Below are 17,855 nucleotides of genomic sequence, written 5' to 3' on the forward strand. Positions count from 1 at the left end.
GTCTTGCGAGATGGTGTTAGAGTTTTGTCATTCCTCTCGACTGGCGTATCGAAGAGAAAGATTTCGTCATGTCTGTACCATCGTTTGTGGATCTGCAAGGATTTACCATCGACAAACTTTTCTTCGTGAAGGAAGCGGCAGTCTTGAGAAAGGGATATGTTCTATCGCATTACTTTTTCGCAAGTCCCGTACCATGGAGCGTGCTTACAAAATCTGAGCGATGTCAAGTCTCATGGTTGATTAGAAATCATCACGGATTACAATGGGAAGACGGAAACGTTCCGTATGGTTTGGCTCAGCGTGCGAATAGCTGTCGTTGGTATGATACACGAAGAAGAAGAAGAAGAATCGTGTCGTGTACGTTAAAGGATTTGAAAAGCAAAAATGGCCGATATACTAGACGATGCGGGGAACAGCTATATTATTGAAACTTTGGATGTGGATTACGAAGATATTGACGCTCTAAATAAATTAGATGATTATGATACTAATAGTATGCGATGTGGAAAACATGTTAAGAATTGCGCATTACAAAATGTATTCAAAATATTTAACTGGTGGTCGCGACGTCAGAAAGAATTGCGAGAAAAATAAAATATGTAAACATTAACATGCGTTATCTCTTATTTCCCTAATCCTTTGCTTGCGTTTCTAAGAATTCTTTTGTTCGAGCGCCGCCTCCCCCTTCTCCTAAATTCGTTAGAAGCATTGATCCCCCTTCACTATATTATACTTTTGGTAGATGAGCGTCGGGTATAACCGATTAATTCCTGTATGATCAGTGTCGCGTTAACCGCTCGTGGATTCACTTTTCATAACCCTAGAGAAATGTACTACGTTGAAAGAAGCAGCAGCAGCGGCATCGGAAGACGCGTGAATAATTACGTGCCGACTCGTGATAAAACTCCATCGTTTGAGAACAAATACAACGAGTAAGTTTCGTTTAACATTTTTTTATATTTTTCTATTTTTACAAATTGTATTATTAGTATTACTTAATTTTAATTTTTCCCGTAGCATTTCGTCGGAGCGTCGTACGGTTCGTATACTAGGCAGACGATACGCATTGACAGCTACGGAATTCAAATTCCTCGAAATTGATATCAACGGTCCGCCGAGATTGTCATAGGAGATCATCGGGGAAAGGAACTGATATTATCTCTCGAAATGTGGAAGAGACTCTGCGAGCAATGTTGCAATATTCTAAATCTCCTTCGGAACGACTCTCACGACATCTACAATTTTATAAGCGTTGGACTGCTAACAGTGCGAGTTCGTACGATTTTAACGCTTAACTCATAAGTCTCGAATCTTCAAACATATGCATGATGATGGTCGAATCGACGTTACACCGCATGTTCGATCTCGATGATTGCATAGATGTAACTTTTGATCGATTGAATAAAGTGACCGAGACAGTCGATGTCAAATTTTCGCAATTCTCCAATATCGCGTCCACTGTAACGGATTCTAAAGAAGTATCAAATGTAATACGCGTGAGTGACGCTTTCAACAAACATCAACTCGTCGATTGCGAGCTGGCGGCTTTAGCTTTTAGTCCATATAATATGTAAGACAAAAAAATATCTAAAAACATGAATAAAGAGTTTTAAGTTTACTATATCACGGTGTACTTTCTTTGCGTTTGCCCATCCCAGCTTTCATGCATAGCTCGTTGCGAGAGAGTTATCATGAGAGAGCAAACACTAGGAAAGAAAGAGAGAGAGATATGGATACGTCGAACGAAAAAAAAAATCTAGAATTACTTATATCGGGGATGAGGGATGTACCGCGAAAGCGCAAAGCAGCCGAACATCTGCACTGATATACGAGCGGCGGAAGCAAGGGTGCAAGGATGTAAAGCAGCCGAACGGCGCTGATACGTTGCAATTCTTCCGAGAAAAAAAGATGATTCTAAGGTGTTTATATTGCCAAGTACCGGAGGATTCTTACTCCTCGGGTGACGGGTATATCAGGGAGAGATTAAGAATGTTTAACGTATGTCGTTGTGCAATCGCTACACTAGTGTGACCTTTCGAAGCGAGAAAAACCATGGATCACTGAGTCGTCTCCGAGTTCTGATCGAGAGAAGAAGAATATTACGATTCTAAAAGTGTTATCGTTCGTATGGAACGTAGTTGTTTTATATTTGACTGTAAAATTAAAAGACAATTTTTATGAATACATATACATATGTGTGGACTATAGCATATAAAATAATATTACAACAATGGAGCTGCAAACACGTATAGACGAATGGAGGCGCATCATCCTTTTCCGAGATGACAATAATAGTGCTATGGAAAAATCGAACACTAAACAGATGTCGATAACACAATATGTGCGCGATCAAGAATTAGGCATACGAGGTATCCGTAAGCAACGTTTCGTCAAACAAGCCGAGGTTACTATGTATGAGGATGGATATAATGGCCGAATGGCCCGATCATGTACAACTAAAAATTTTTGGTGAAATTCGGAAGACACACTTCTCAATTGATGTAGACAATGATGATGATGATTACTCATTTCGGTAGTAAACGTAAAATTATTCGAATCATAGACTCAGAAGATGGTTGGCAATACCAATGTATTAGACGCTATAATTGCGATCAAATATTTGAATATGAGAACCATATTTATATATGTAAAAATGTCGATTACAGTTGGGTAGATAGGTGTATCAATGACTGTACATACACGCCGTGTATAAATATATGTATCTCAACGGGTATAAACCAAACGTACATAGATTTAATAATCTGGGATGATTTTCATCATAATATTAAATATGATGATTTTAGAAAATGCATTGTTGGTAATCATCATAAATTATTATTATATATAACGCGGTATTGTACACAATGTCAATCTCGTAAATGTAAATGTCCGCCTGAAATTATATACAAAAAGTATGCATGTGAAAAGAAAAAGCAACAGGAAGAGAATGTACAGGTAACGGATAATTTTTGCTAATATAATTACGAAATTAATTTAAAATATTTAAGTAATTATTTTTGGGTGATTTTTTGTAGGAGAATGTTTCAGGAGAGATGAGAAATCTGAATGGAGATCAGAATGGAGATCGAAATGGTGATCAAAATGAGGATCTAGATAGAAATCATAATGACGATTTTTATGTAAATTTTGATGAGCTATTCACATCCTATATATAACAGATTAAATTTTATATTTTATATTTTTTCTTATTATTATTTAAACTTATTATTTTATTAGTCATATACATTTTATTAAATCTTATATTTTAATTTAAAAAATGTATTTATTTACGAGCCTTTTCTTGCGCTCCCATTCCTTTCGCTATCTCCCTCGCATGCGTTCTCCTCGCGCCATCGTTCACTCTCTCTCGCACGCGTTCTCCTCGCGCCATCGTTCCCTCTCTCTCGCACGCGTTGTTCTCGCACGCGTTGCTTTTCAAAGAAATGCTGCTGTTTATATTATTTATAAACCGAACATGTTCGTACGCAATACTGTTTATCAACCAGGCATGTAATATAATATTGTGTATCATTGCAATAAAACATCTAACACGCGCCGCCTCCGAAATCCCCTCCGTCTCGCGTGACGTCATTCCTCCGCGCCTCCGTAATCCCCCGCGCGCCTCACGCCCCCTGAGAGGACCTGAATTAGAACCGGCCCTATTATCCTACTAACATTAAAACTTAGAAATTAATACAAATAATTAAAAATTTCTACAAAAATTAAGAAGTAATACAAATTAAAAGATTAAAAAATTTTAGTTAAAAAAACTTGAAAAAATGTTGCTAAACAATATGCTAAACAATAAAATTAATGTATTCTTTCATATATATTAACATTGCAGTTATTGATGTAACTAAATTAAAAATAGTTTTAAATTAAAGATCCAAATTAAATTTATTATTATTGTTATTATTATTATTATTATTATTATTATTATTATTATTAATTATTAATATTATTATTTTATTGTATCTTTAATATACAGGGTGTCCGTCGATTTTCGACCTTAATGAAATAAATAAGTAGATTGGCTCGAATTAACAAGAAATGACCGGTATTGCTTTGGGATTGTCGCAATAATTAACGAAATATTAAATAAAAAAGATCGGCCAATCTGCGTGAGTAAAAGCGCGCGGCGACGAGAGTCGTCCCACCGTAATCCGATACTACGAACGCGGCGAAGCGGTGGGCGGGTCGCTCTCCGAGACATGATGGTGATTTGCGATATATCGCAATACCGCGCCGAAAAATGACCCGTCCCCCCTTTTCGTGGCGAGAAAATGATGCGCTATCATTTCCACACCACCTTGCGGTAGATAGCATGGTGCGCTTTTTTTATAGTGGTTTCCCCCATAGGTCTATTCCACTCTTAATTTAAAAATTATTCAAAATGCTATTTACTATACGCTGAATATATCGTAAATGTAAAAAATTAATGGACAGTACCTTTACAAAAATTGATTCGTGGTTGAAAATCCCTCGATAAAATGTATTGCACGCGTTGATAATGTGAAACGATGATAAAATTCTTCAAGAATCCTTTCTTCATCTCGTACACGAAGACACACTGCTGGACCGGTTATTCCGATATTATGCACGACACTCAGTTTCACATAGTTATTGCACAACACGTAAAATTGTACGGTCACTTGGTTTTCGTGCACGCCCGAGAAATGATTCCATGTAAATTGTGGCCGCACGATAAGTATTTTCTCCCGCTAGTCCGTATGCTACAATCATATCCGTATATTCCTGCAGAGTACACTTCACTTTCTCTGTTAATTTACTACGCAAACACAAGATTTTTATTAAAACGTCTTAGCTCTCGCACGCTGTTACCAGACTGCGTACGCCAGCAGCACGCAACTACAGCTGAGCGGACATGCGAGTGTAATCATAGTGCGCAGGCGTCGAACTCACACGTACGCTTACACTCACATGTCCGCTCAGCTGTCAGCTGTAGTTGCTGCTGGCGTACGCAGTCTGGTAACAGCGTGCGAGAGCTAAGACGTTTTAATAAAAATCTTGTGTTTGCGTAGTAAATTAACAGAGAAAGTGAAGTGTACTCCGCAGGAATATACGGATATGATTGTGGCATACGGACTAGCGGGAGAAAATATTTATCGTGCGGCCGCAATTTACATGGAATCATTTCTCTGGCGTGCACGAAAACCAAGTGGCCGTACAATTTTACGTGTTGTGCAATAATTATGTGAAACTGAGTGTCTTGCATAATATCGGGATAACCGGTCCAGCAGTGCGTCTTCGTGTACGAAATGAAGAAAAGATTCTTGAAGAATTTTATCATCGTATCACATTATCAACGCGTGCAATACATTTTATCGAGGGATTTTCAACCACGAATCAATTTTTGTAAAGGTACTGTCACCATTAATTTTTTACATTTACGATATATTCAGCGTATAGTAAATAGCATTTTGAATAATTTTTAAATTGAGAGTGGAATAGGCCTATGCGGGAAACCACTATAAGAAAAGCGCACCATGCTATCTACCGCAAGGTGGTGTGGAAATGATAGCGCATCATTTTCTCGCCACGAAAAGGGGGGACGGGTCATTTTTCGGCGCGGTATTGCGATATATCGCAAACCACCATCATGTCTCGGAGAGCGACCCGCCCACCACTTCGCCGCGCTCGTAGTATCGGATTACGGTGGGACGGCTCTCGTCGCCGCGCGCTTTTACTCACGCAGATTGGCCGATCTTTTTTATTTAATATTTCGCTAATTATTGCGACAATCCCAAAACAATACAGGTCATTCCTTCTTAATTCGAGCCAATCTACTTATTTATTTCATTTAGGTCGAAAATCGACGGACACCCTGTATATACTTTAAAATTTTGCGACGCCAAGTTTTTTAAATTAATATTAAAAATTTTTTTTGTATTAATTTTTAATTTTTGTGGAAATGTTTAATTTTTGTATTAATTTCTAAGAGCGGAGAGAGAGAGAGAGAGAGAGAGAGAGAGAGAGAGAGAGAGAGAGAGAGAGAGAGAGAGAGTTTTAATTTTTTTGTTAATTTTTTATTTTTAACTTTTATTTAAACATATATTAATAAACATATAAATATATTAAATAAATATATTAATAAACATATTAATAAACATTTAAACATATACTAATATATATTATTCCCTAACAGCACACATATCCGAAAAACGGTTAGAGAACATCCAGATGATGTTTGGATGTTCTCTGAATATCTTCTGAATGTCTTTTGGATATGTTGTGCTGTTAAGAATTATACTAATATTATTTTATTAATATATGTATGATTAAATGTAAAAGTTGTAATTTAAAAAATGCGAGAATATCGTTAGCGACAATTTTTCGTTAGAAACAAACAATAAGTAACAGAGAGGCCTTAAATTTTAACCAATGCAATGCATTATCGCATCGTGTATAGGGGCATCGTATAGGGGCATCGTGTATAGAAGCCTTTAGGCTCGATGTTCTACTGTTTCCTCGTCACTACCGCGCTACGAGGCTACGTGCATGTAGAACTTCGACAGTTTATTGTTCCGATCTCTGCTTACTGTCCTCCTGCTTTCTATTATATTTCAACTGTGTCGGTGCGGAACCCGACTTGATTAATTGAAAGTATTTTCTGAATATTTTCATCAAGCACGTGAGAGTAAATGCAGCTCGCGAGAGAGCAATCGGATCAAAATAAAGCAAAAGTAAACGCGGGACGAAGAAAGAACGAACGATGATAACAACTCTATACGTGTAATTATTGACGTTGCTCCTCACATAATTCCGAAATTTCGAGACTTTTTAAAGATAAGTATATAACATACAAGTATATAATATACACTTCTATGCATATATATAAATGTGTGTGTGTATAATATATATTGTATGTACATAGTATGTATTATGTATGTAGTATGTACATAGTATTTTCTTTTGATCTGTTATAATTTTTATCTGATTTGTTATAATTTTTTTTCTTTTAATCCTAGTTTTGGCCAAGGGCTAAGCTTTGGATAAGCTTGAATCAAAGCATAAAATGAAGTTCTCTAGAAAGCTTACAAATAAAATAAATCGATCTTTAACAATAATTTCCGAATCATCTTATGATTCGGAAATTATTGTTAAAGATCGATTTATTTTATATCATGATTTTTATAACATTAATATAGATAATAATACCATTGAAAATATCGCAAATGATAATAAAACTAACGATAACACAATATTACAAAAAAAATTATGCTATATTAGCGACAATGATGTAGACATTAATATTCCATATAACAGTGAATTATTTAATAATTAAAAGGACAATGATATTAATAAATTCTCATATAATATTACGCAAGTTGAGAATCCTAAAAACAAAGTGTCTCTAACTTCGAAAATAGTCAAATGGGCTATAAAGGAAAATATAACATTGTCGGCATTAAGAAATCTACTCTCTATTATACGTGAAATACCTGGATGTGATGACATACTAAAAGATCCAAGAACGCTTTTAAGAACACCTAGTAACATAGTTACAACACCTTTAGCTCGCGGAGTATATTATTATTTTGGCATAGAAAAAACTTTAAATTTATTTTGTATAAATAATAAAATCAATATCCAACCAAATGAAAAATTTTTATTAGCTGTTAATATTGATGGCTTACCCTTGAGTAAGAGTTCTAATAGTTCATTTTGGCCTATTTTATGCTCAGTAAAGTCGATAAAAATACTTATGAAACATGTGTTTTTAATTGCTTTATATCATGGTTCAGAAAAACCTAGTAATGAATTTTTCAGTGATTTTGTTAATGAATGCATCAGTTTATCAACCAACGGAATATTAATAAATTCTCATAAATATTTTTTTCAAATGTCTATGTTAATTTGTGATTTACCTGCAAAATCTTTTGCTTTAGGTATTAAAAGTCATACAGGCTATTTTTCATGCCCAAAGTGTGCTATTTTTCATGCCCAAAATGTGATTCAAGAAGGTGAATTGTTTAATAATATATTGTGTTTTATTGAGACTGAAAATTTACGTAAGAGAACCGATAATTCATTCAGAACTATGGCTCAACCAGAGCATCATATTAATAAAAACATGCTATTAAATATTCCAAATTTTAATATGATAGACAATGTACCAATAGATTACATACATAATCTTTTACTTGGTGGTATGAAAAGACTAAATTGTCACAAACGATATGGTTTCATGGCAAAACACGTCATAATTTACGATTTCGTGATATTAATAACATTTCTAAAAATCTTTTAAGATTAAAACGATATATTCCTCGTGAATTTTCTAGAAAAACACGTTCTATACTTGAATGTAAAAGATATAAAGCTACAGAATTTAGATTATTTTTGCTATACACTGGTCCTATTGTTTTAAAAGACGTTCTATCGTCCAAAATCTATAATCATTTTATTACATTAAGTCTTGCAAGTTCTTCAGGGTGAGCAAAAATAGCTTTTTTTGAAATGCGCGCTATTATCAGTGCGCATGCGCCAGAAGTTAGTCTTCTTAGTAATAGTGAGCGGACTTTCGAGACTTTTGAAAACAGTGTTTAGATTCTCGTTTTGTTTACTATCGTGCAAAAAAAATGGATTCGGTCACAAATGAACAAAAAGTGTGCCTGATCAGACTGTTTTATGAAAGAAGCCGCAGTTTTGCGTCAGCAACTGCTGGATTGCGACATCAATACAAGGGTGAGAAGTTGCCATTCGATGATGCTCTCAAAAGGTAATTATTGAGGTTTTTACATTGTTTACATTTTAGCTATTTTCCAAAATAACCCGTTTTAGCTGCTTCAGATGCCTAATTTTAACTGTTTCATGCCGAAATGATAATTTTCAGTGATGAGACCCATTTTTGGCTCAACGGCTATGTAAACAATCAAAATTATCGATTTTGGGGCACTCAGCCTTCCCATATCATTGAGGAGCACAATCTGCGCCCAAAAAAGATTACAGCGTGGATTGCTATAACCAACAGACAGATATACATTACTGTCTTCACAAATACTGTCACTGGAGAGTCCTACAACAAACTTCTAAAAAATCGATTTTTCCCGTGGTTACGCCGAAACGGCTATGACAGCACATACTGGTTCATGCAAGATGGAGTAACACCCCATCGCGGGTGTGAACTAAACAAATGTTCGAGACACTTTACAGCAAGTTCGGACCTCAAGTCATTCGCCTAGGGTATGAAAAATTTGCTAACAAAAGAATGGCTTGGCCACCCTATAGCTCCGACCTCAACCCATGCGATTTTTTTTTGTGGGGCTTCCTTAAGGACTGAATTTATTCAGCAAGACCAACGAACGAAGCAGAACTCGAAAAAGCCATAAAAAATGAGGTCAAAGCAATTAATGCAGAGATGCTGGGCAGGGTTTTTCTAGGCTTCCAAAGACGCCTAGAATTCCGCGAAAATAGTAATTGTGGTCACTTTGAAACTATTGTTTACTAAAGTTCAGATCCTGTGACGTTGCCGTCACGACGGGCGTCCACCCGCCAAAAAGACCGCGTGGCGCGAGTCGAGCGGCCGCGCCGGTCGAGATATCGAAAGTCCCGCCGGGATTTACAGAAAGGCGAGCGCGTTCGTTTGTAATCAAAATTGTTATTGCTAATCATTGTTGTCGAAATTATATTGTTTCGGGTATCATAAAGCATCGCTAGCAATACAGAAGAATAACCCGGAAGCTAGCAAGAGGAGCAACATCGAATCATCACCGACCAAAACACAGGCCGAGGAAAACAAGGATCGGCGGTACTCGCTCAGCCTTGCGCGACTTCGGTCCATCGGTCCAGCATCCCAGAGCCGGCCGGCTACAACGGGCGCCAAAAACACCCCGCGATGGGCTGAGCCTCGTCCGAGAAGTCCGGAAATTCCCTACCTTCCACCGGCAAACGATGGAAGCAATAAATATTGGCGGCGACGGGAAAATTCCCGAACATCCTGCGTTAAAATACTTGTAACAGCAGTGGATCGGCGGAGACACGGAACCGCGGGCGCCTGATGCGCCCTTGCGCCACGCTTGAAGATTCGAGCGCGCCAGAACGGGCCTACTACCCCTCTCGATGGGGAGAGGGGTGGAAAGATGGGAATAAATATCGTGATTCCGAGAGAGTCAGTCTTAATTTTCGAGATTTCGCCCCAAGGCATATTGCGGACGCTCAACACATGAGGACGATTTGGAGAAAACGACACGCGGCGAGTTCAACGGTGAGGTCACCCGGATACCTTCGCGTGTAGATACAAAAATTTGTAAGCCGTCCACCGATACGGCTCGCGCGTCGACCCCTCTGGCCGGTCGCGATTAGTGTTTCGTTTATACAAGATTTTCGGTAGTGAGAAGTATTCGTGTGCGACCGTAGCCAAGAGGCGACAGGCAACCGTCGATTGGTCTCACCCGATATATTCGTTCGCTTCTCCGTTATCCGTGTGACGCGTGTTGGTGTCAACGTGTAATACTTTAAAAACGAGGTTGTCACCGGTCGGAATCGCGCGATTCCGACCGCCTGAAAGTGCTGTCGACCATCCACCGAAGATGGAAGTCGTGAGGGATCCCGCGATGTGATCACGATTTATTGAGTGAGCGTGAGTATAGGCGTGTTCGCACCCTCAGAGGGGCCGAGCCTGGACTCGCGTACATCAAAGAGCGTTTTCGGGAGGCGTTTTCTCGTGACGAGAAGACCCCTCTCGACGGAAAAGAGTAAATACCTTCGAAACTATCGCAGCGAACCGTAAATTACACGATCTAAACGGGCCTCGATTTTCGACCATCTCTCTCTCCGTGCGTTCCGTCTTGCGGCTCGCGGTCAGCCGCCCGCGGATGTGCGAGCGATCGGCTGTCGGAGGCGCAAGCTGTTGATGCCCGCCGTGCCGTGTACGCACCGGCGGGAGCGCCTCGCGGACCCCTCAGTAACACAAAATCTCCTTCCGGCCGAAAATCTCGCGCCACGTAGCAAATTTTTTGTGTTCTTCTTTTGTTCAGTATTTAAGTCCTAGTCGGGTTTGAATCTCTGTAATTATACAATCTTACGTACCTGATTCTGTTCTCTGTAATTATAAAATCTTACGCACTTGATTCTGTTCTCTGTAATTATAAAATCTTACGCACTTGATTCTGTTCTCTGTAATTGTAATATCTTACGCGCTTGATTCTGTTCTATTCTCTTCTGACTCTCAGAATCGATTTATGCAATACACGCTTATATTTTAAACACCTTCAGAAACGTATTCGCTTTCTCTTTTTTTTCTCTTCCCTTTCTGTTGCGTTCCTCGATTCCTTCGAAAAACTATTACGTCCCCCCTAGACCCTGCCTCTCTACCGTTAGGCGAGCTAGTCGGCCCGTAGCGAGACCGGCTGACGTTTTTCGCGTCTTTGGCGAAAATTGATACGTGGAAGACCGTATCTGGCGCCCAACTTCGAGATATCGATACGGGCTTCGCTCCGCTACGGTTCACGCGCGAACACCCGCCACCCCTGTTCCTCCGAGCGCAAGTATACTATATTTGCCCTGTGTTTGACGTCGTTTTCGCTCCCCCTCGCACTCTCCTCCCTACCATTTTTGAAAAATTATAAAATTGAATAGAGAAGAAGAAAACGTCGCAATCCTTACGATTATTTTGATACCTTATTGGTCTGTATGCGTGTACTAATAAAATTTCTAAACAAAAATGAAAAAAAGCTGCTATTTTTGCTCACCCTGTATAATAATTAGTCGGTGTAACTAAAAAATAGAAAATTATGTATCATATGCTCATAATTTAATGAAACATTTTGTTTCCCAATCTATTAAAATTTACGGTCCAGATTTTGTATCACATAATATACATAGCTTTTTGCATTTAAGTGACTGCGTAAAATTATATGGTTCGCTTGACAATTTTAGTGCCTTTCCTTTTGAAAATTTCATGCAGTATTTAAAAAAAAAAGTTCGCAAATCTACTTAGCCTTTACAACAAGTTATACGTCGCGTAATTGAAGAAGGCAATAATACTGAATTTATTAATATTATAAATAATGATTCTGTAAAATTAGAAGGAATATACTCGCGGGAAACTGTTACAGTTAAAGTCTTTTATTTTATGAACATAGTAAAATATAAATGACAGTATAATATAAAATAAATGATGAATAATACAACTAGAGAACAACTTAACAACACTATATACAAGATTATTTACAGTGACTATGCGAGAGCGTCACAAATCTCTTTACCTCTTTCATAAGACCAATGTTTCGAATAATACCAACTATATTTTTTGCAATTCTCTCATCGTGGTCTTCAGCAATTTTTAGATAAAAATCACGGTTAATAACAAAAACCTCTAAAATTGTAAATAATTTAATGTCGCTAGTCGAGTAATCAAAGGATCAATAGAAAAATTGTAGCGAAAATTGTCGACCAAACTAGCCAAAAAATTAAGTTTATTAATACGACGTTTCGACCATGTGGTTGTGGTCCTTATCAAGTATACACTAACAAAGATTTATAAATACATAAATTAACGGTTTGAATACAAAGTAACGCACAGAGAATTAAAGTGTGAAAAGATTTTTACCGATGTAATAATAATCAGAAGACAACATTAATGGTGAACATGTAAAACCACATAATCACGTAATACAAAAAACGTTATTTAACTAAATTCAAATTTGAGAGAAGCTGATGCGTCCATGTGAGACTTCGTCAATAAACTAAACATAACAGGAAGAAAAGCGGTATTGAGTGACCTTAATAATTTTGTTCTAAATACTATTCAAGTTATCTGTGTCAGTCTGTAAGTTGATTAGATTTTTAAATTATCTCTTGATAAAGAACATCTCAGCTATCTCTCTTTTATGAACGTACTTTTCGTTGTGCAAGATATTCGGTTTCGACCAATCGAAATCGTGTCCGGATTCCAATCTAATGTTTGCTAATAGCGGAGTGATTAGACTCATGTAATTTTATATTGTTACAATGTTCTTTCACTTGGGTCCGCAAATGTCTTTTTGTTTGCCCAATGTATGATAAATTGCAATCCCTACAGTTTAATTTGTATACAACACTTGTCTTGTCGTTATTGTGTAAGGTATCTTTACCACATCTGATTAAGTTTTTTTGTTAATAATTAGAATTAAAACATAGTGGTATTTTAAAGAAAACATTCAAAAATATTTAAAACATTGTAGGCTATAAAACCACTAGGCGCAGATCTATAACTCAAATTAATAATATGGCAATATAAATTTAGATCACAAACAATTTACAAAAAGAATTTTAATTTTAAAAAACAAAAGAAGGGCAAACGTTTCGATCTACTCCAGATCATTATCAATGCCCAGATTCGCAGAAGAAAGACATGTAAATAAGCGAAAAAGCAAAAAGAGCTACGAGGTCGTCGATGTACATTAGGTCAGCATATTTCGAAATAACGGATAAAGACGTCGCATATTTTTAAATTAATACATATAAAGCAGTTAAAAATTCAAAAACGCTCCGATTAACAAAATAACCGCAATCATGCTCGCCCGCACGTATGCTACTCACCAGAATAATGAAATAAAAACGCGGTGCGAAGCAAACACAAAGATACGTAGAAGCAGGAGTGTAAACACGCATCGTCAATATGTAGCAAAAATTCCAAAGAGTCTTCAAAATGTAGCAAAATTCCAAAGAGTCTTCAAAGTTTTTAAATTAGATTCCAGAAAAAGCAATAGTCCAAATCTGAAAAATAAAGCAAGCGGAGCAACACACGTACAAGCAAGACACAATGCAGTAAACCGACAAATAAAATCAGACAAAATAATAGCAATGTTAAAAACGCCAGAAATCTTTAAGATAGAATGCAAGAAAATTTACAATTAATTTATAAAGAAAGAAATAGTCGAGAGACGAATTAATTGAGAGTAAAGCCAATACCTTGTAAATAAAAACACAAGTATCTCACGCGGGATCTCGGATCGAACTGAGCTGCGATACGTAAAGGAATCCGGCGTGTGCCCCATCCCCCGAGCACACGAGGGGGGAGGAGGGGGAAAGAAAAGAAAAGCGGGAACGGATCTAAATATGAAAATTTGATATGTAGAAGAGAAATAAGAATTTGTTATAATTTAAAGGATTTAATGATGGGGAGGTAAACATTGTCTAATTTTTCGGTATCTTTCTGTATATTAAGCCCATTACTTTACCGTGTAATATGGATCATTTCCGAGATGGATCTTCTAAAATAAAAAGAATCTTGATTCAAGATTATTGCATTATCCCAAGCAAATTCATGTCCCTCTAATCTGTGCTGAGACACCACTGACAAGGGCTCAGATGGTCTATTGATGTTGGAAAAATGTTCATGTAAACGGGTAGAAAGTTGCCTGCTCGTTTGTCCAACGTACGAAGCCGAGCAATTATTGCAACAAATTTTGTAAACAATGTTAGAATGGCTGCTCGCCGATAACAGATCTTTATGTACTTTTATGTAACAGTTAAGCTTATTTAACACGACATAAGCTAGTGATTTATTTAAACCGGAAGCAATGTCTTTAAAATGCTCGGAGACGCCTCTAATATTGTCACGGGCTGATTTCCGCGCGGTTTTGTTTAGAGATTAGCGGGATCGGAAATCCGGGTTCGAGATCTTGCAATAAACGAGAGCGTGAGTAAAAGAAGGAAAATAAGTAAGTTTATTGAATGTCTGGGATACAGTGTGTATGTGCGCGTGGTGGTTTGTGTGTGTGCGCGTGTATGTAAATAAAATGCGTGCAATTAGGCGTGAGCGCGATATTCGGCGCGCGGCGCTTAGCTATTGTTTATTACAATTTAATCGTGTCGTGGGTGCATGTCGTAGCGTGCCGCGAGAGAATTATTAAAGTTGAAGCGCTTGAATACGATAATACGGATATCGGAAAGGAGTTGTGTCGATCGTATCCTTTAAACGGTGTTTATGCCGTGTTGTTGTGGTTCGGGCGCGGTCAATGACCGTTGATGCGGCGCGTCTCGTTTTTGTGCCCGTACACCGGAAAAGCCCTGTTTTTAATGCGCTTCTTATTAAGTACGCTAGGTTTCCCCGAATCAAGAGACACGGTAGTGTCTTGTGCTAAGTCCCGCGTAAGCAACAAGACGCGCCGTGTATCATTACGCGAGTCGGATAGTTGGAGATGTTCGAGATTATCATATTGAAATAATCGCTGAACGGATCGAATTCTTATTAGGCTTAATGGATAGCTTGAGGTTGATTTATATAAGAAAAGTGTCTTTATTTTTGCTCTACGTGCATCGTGAACGGCAATATTATGATCCAAAGTCGAAATATGAAAAATTTTCATTAAGAAACGTCTCCTTGGTCATCGTCGCCCAAGTTCCCAATGCGCAAGCGTAAAAAGTTGTACGTTTGCCGCATTCGACGTAAGATTGCGCTAGCGGCGCCCCGTGATGTTAAGACTATTATATACAGGGTGTCTCATTTTAATCGATGGATCCAAATTTCTCCTAAACTACATCAGCTACAAAAAAATGTTTCAGACAAAAGTTGTATGGCTTGAAGGGGAACATAAAGTGGTGTCATTGGTTTGGCATTGAAAAGTCACCTGAAGGTTACGTGAAGATCACATCCAACTTTTTAAATGGGACTTCCTATATGCTTTTGCATATTTTTTTAGTTCATCTCGAGAGTTTTCCGAAATACTATAATTAAGTTAATTTTCATTAAGTAGTTTTCAAGTTATGAGACTTGAAATCATTTCTTAATTTTACATAAGTCGTAAAATATCTAGTAAAATATTAAGGTAAGATAATCGAGAAATAAATATTTTACTAGATATTTTATAGTTTATGTAAAATTAAGATTTTATTTTAAGTTTTATAAATCGAAAAGTACTCAATGAAAAAATACTTTATTATAGTGTTTTAGAAAGCTCTCGACATAAGCTATAAGAATATGCAATAAAAAATAGGTGATTCCATTTAATAAATTAAAGATGTCCTTGACCTGACCTTAACGATGCCATCCGAGGTCAAACCAATGACACCATCTTATGTTCCCCTCAAAATCATACAATTTTTGTCCAAAACGTTTTTCTCTAAAATGCTTAGTTTTTGAATGAAAAGAGGTGTACGGTTTCTAATGACATATTGATTTGTAATTATCCGTTATTTTTGCAATAAGAATAGCAAAGAAGTTTGAAGGATCTGAATATCTATATAGTAAGCAAAGAGGACCGTCTAATTTTAATGAAATATGACGGGGGTGATGGCGAGTTCTTTGCTCATTTATTTAGAGATGTTTAACATATAGTACAAAAAAGAGTGATATCCCTAAAAAATTACCCTTTTAAAGAAAAGGTAAAAAAAGGTGCTAAATCCGCGTAAAAAACAGTATATGTATTTGCAAAATAGTGTATTATTAACTGTAAAAAACTACTGTATTGTATATCCTACAAAAATAATGATATTAAAAAAGTTGCGCTAAGTGAAAATAAAAGCTTATAAAAATACTTTAACCAAAAAAAGTTATACAAAATAGCTGATTTAATTTTCTACATTATATCCTAGAAAAATAATGATATCCAAAAATTACGCTAATTGAAAATAAAAACATAAAATAATTTAACTAAAAAAAATTGTACAAAATAATTGTTTTAATTTCATACAAATAATATTAAAAAGTTACGCCAATTGAATAAAAATTTTTACTATAAAATAGACATATTTCTTTTTTATTTTCAATATTAAAAGAAAAATGATATTAAATGAATTGTAATATATCTATTATAAAAAATCGAATTGAAAATATGAACAATCATATACATTGCAATAATCATATGCATATATCCTGAAAGTTTAATTAAAAAAAAAAAAGAAAATGATAATACAAAATACAAAATTAAAAATTATTAAAAAAATTAAAAATTAGAAATTAATAAATAAAAAATAAAAATTTATATAAAAATTAAAAATTAATACATATAAAAAAATTTTAGTTAAAAAACTTAGCGCTGCTACGCTGAACAATGTGCTAATGAAATTAGCAGCGCTAAGTTTTTTAACTAAAATTTTTTTATATGCATTAATTTTTAATTTTTATTTTTTATTTATTAATTTCTAATTTTTAATTTTTTTAATAATTTTTAATTTTGTATTTTGTATTATCATTTTCTTTTTTTTTTTAATTAAACTTTCAGGATATATGCATATGATTATTGCAATGTATATGATTGTTCATATTTTCAATTCGATTTTTTATAATAGATATATTACAATTCATTTAATATCATTTTTCTTTTAATATTGAAAATAAAAAAGAAATATGTCTATTTTATAGTAAAAATTTTTATTCAATTGGCGCAACTTTTTAATATTATTTGTATGAAATTAAAACAATTATTTTGTACAATTTTTTTTAGTTAAATTATTTTAAGTTTTTATTTTCAATTAGCGTAATTTTTGGATATCATTATTTTTCTAGGATATAATGTAGAAAATTAAATCAGCTATTTTGTATAACTTTTTTTGGTTAAAGTATTTTTATAAGCTTTTATTTTCACTTAGCGCAACTTTTTTAATATCATTATTTTTGTAGGATATACAATACAGTAGTTTTTTACAGTTAATAATACACTATTTTGCAAATACATATACTGTTTTTTACGCGGACTTAGCACCTTTTTTTACCTTTTTTTTAAAAGTGTAATTTTTTAGGGATTTAATAGACGCGATTTCGTGGTATTTAAATTATTAGTCCCGTGCGGATGGATTTTGCGGGAACGCAGTGCCGACGAGAGCGACTCGTCCGAGGCAGCTCTATTCTCTACCCCGTGAGAATGCACTTGCGTTTTGGCGGTCGGATTTTAGACCGGTCGTCGAGA

Source organism: Camponotus floridanus, unplaced genomic scaffold, assembly GCF_003227725.1.
Source record: "Camponotus floridanus strain SB8 unplaced genomic scaffold, Cflo_v7.5 scaffold228, whole genome shotgun sequence".
In the NCBI taxonomy this organism is placed as follows: Eukaryota; Metazoa; Arthropoda; class Insecta; order Hymenoptera; family Formicidae; genus Camponotus; species Camponotus floridanus.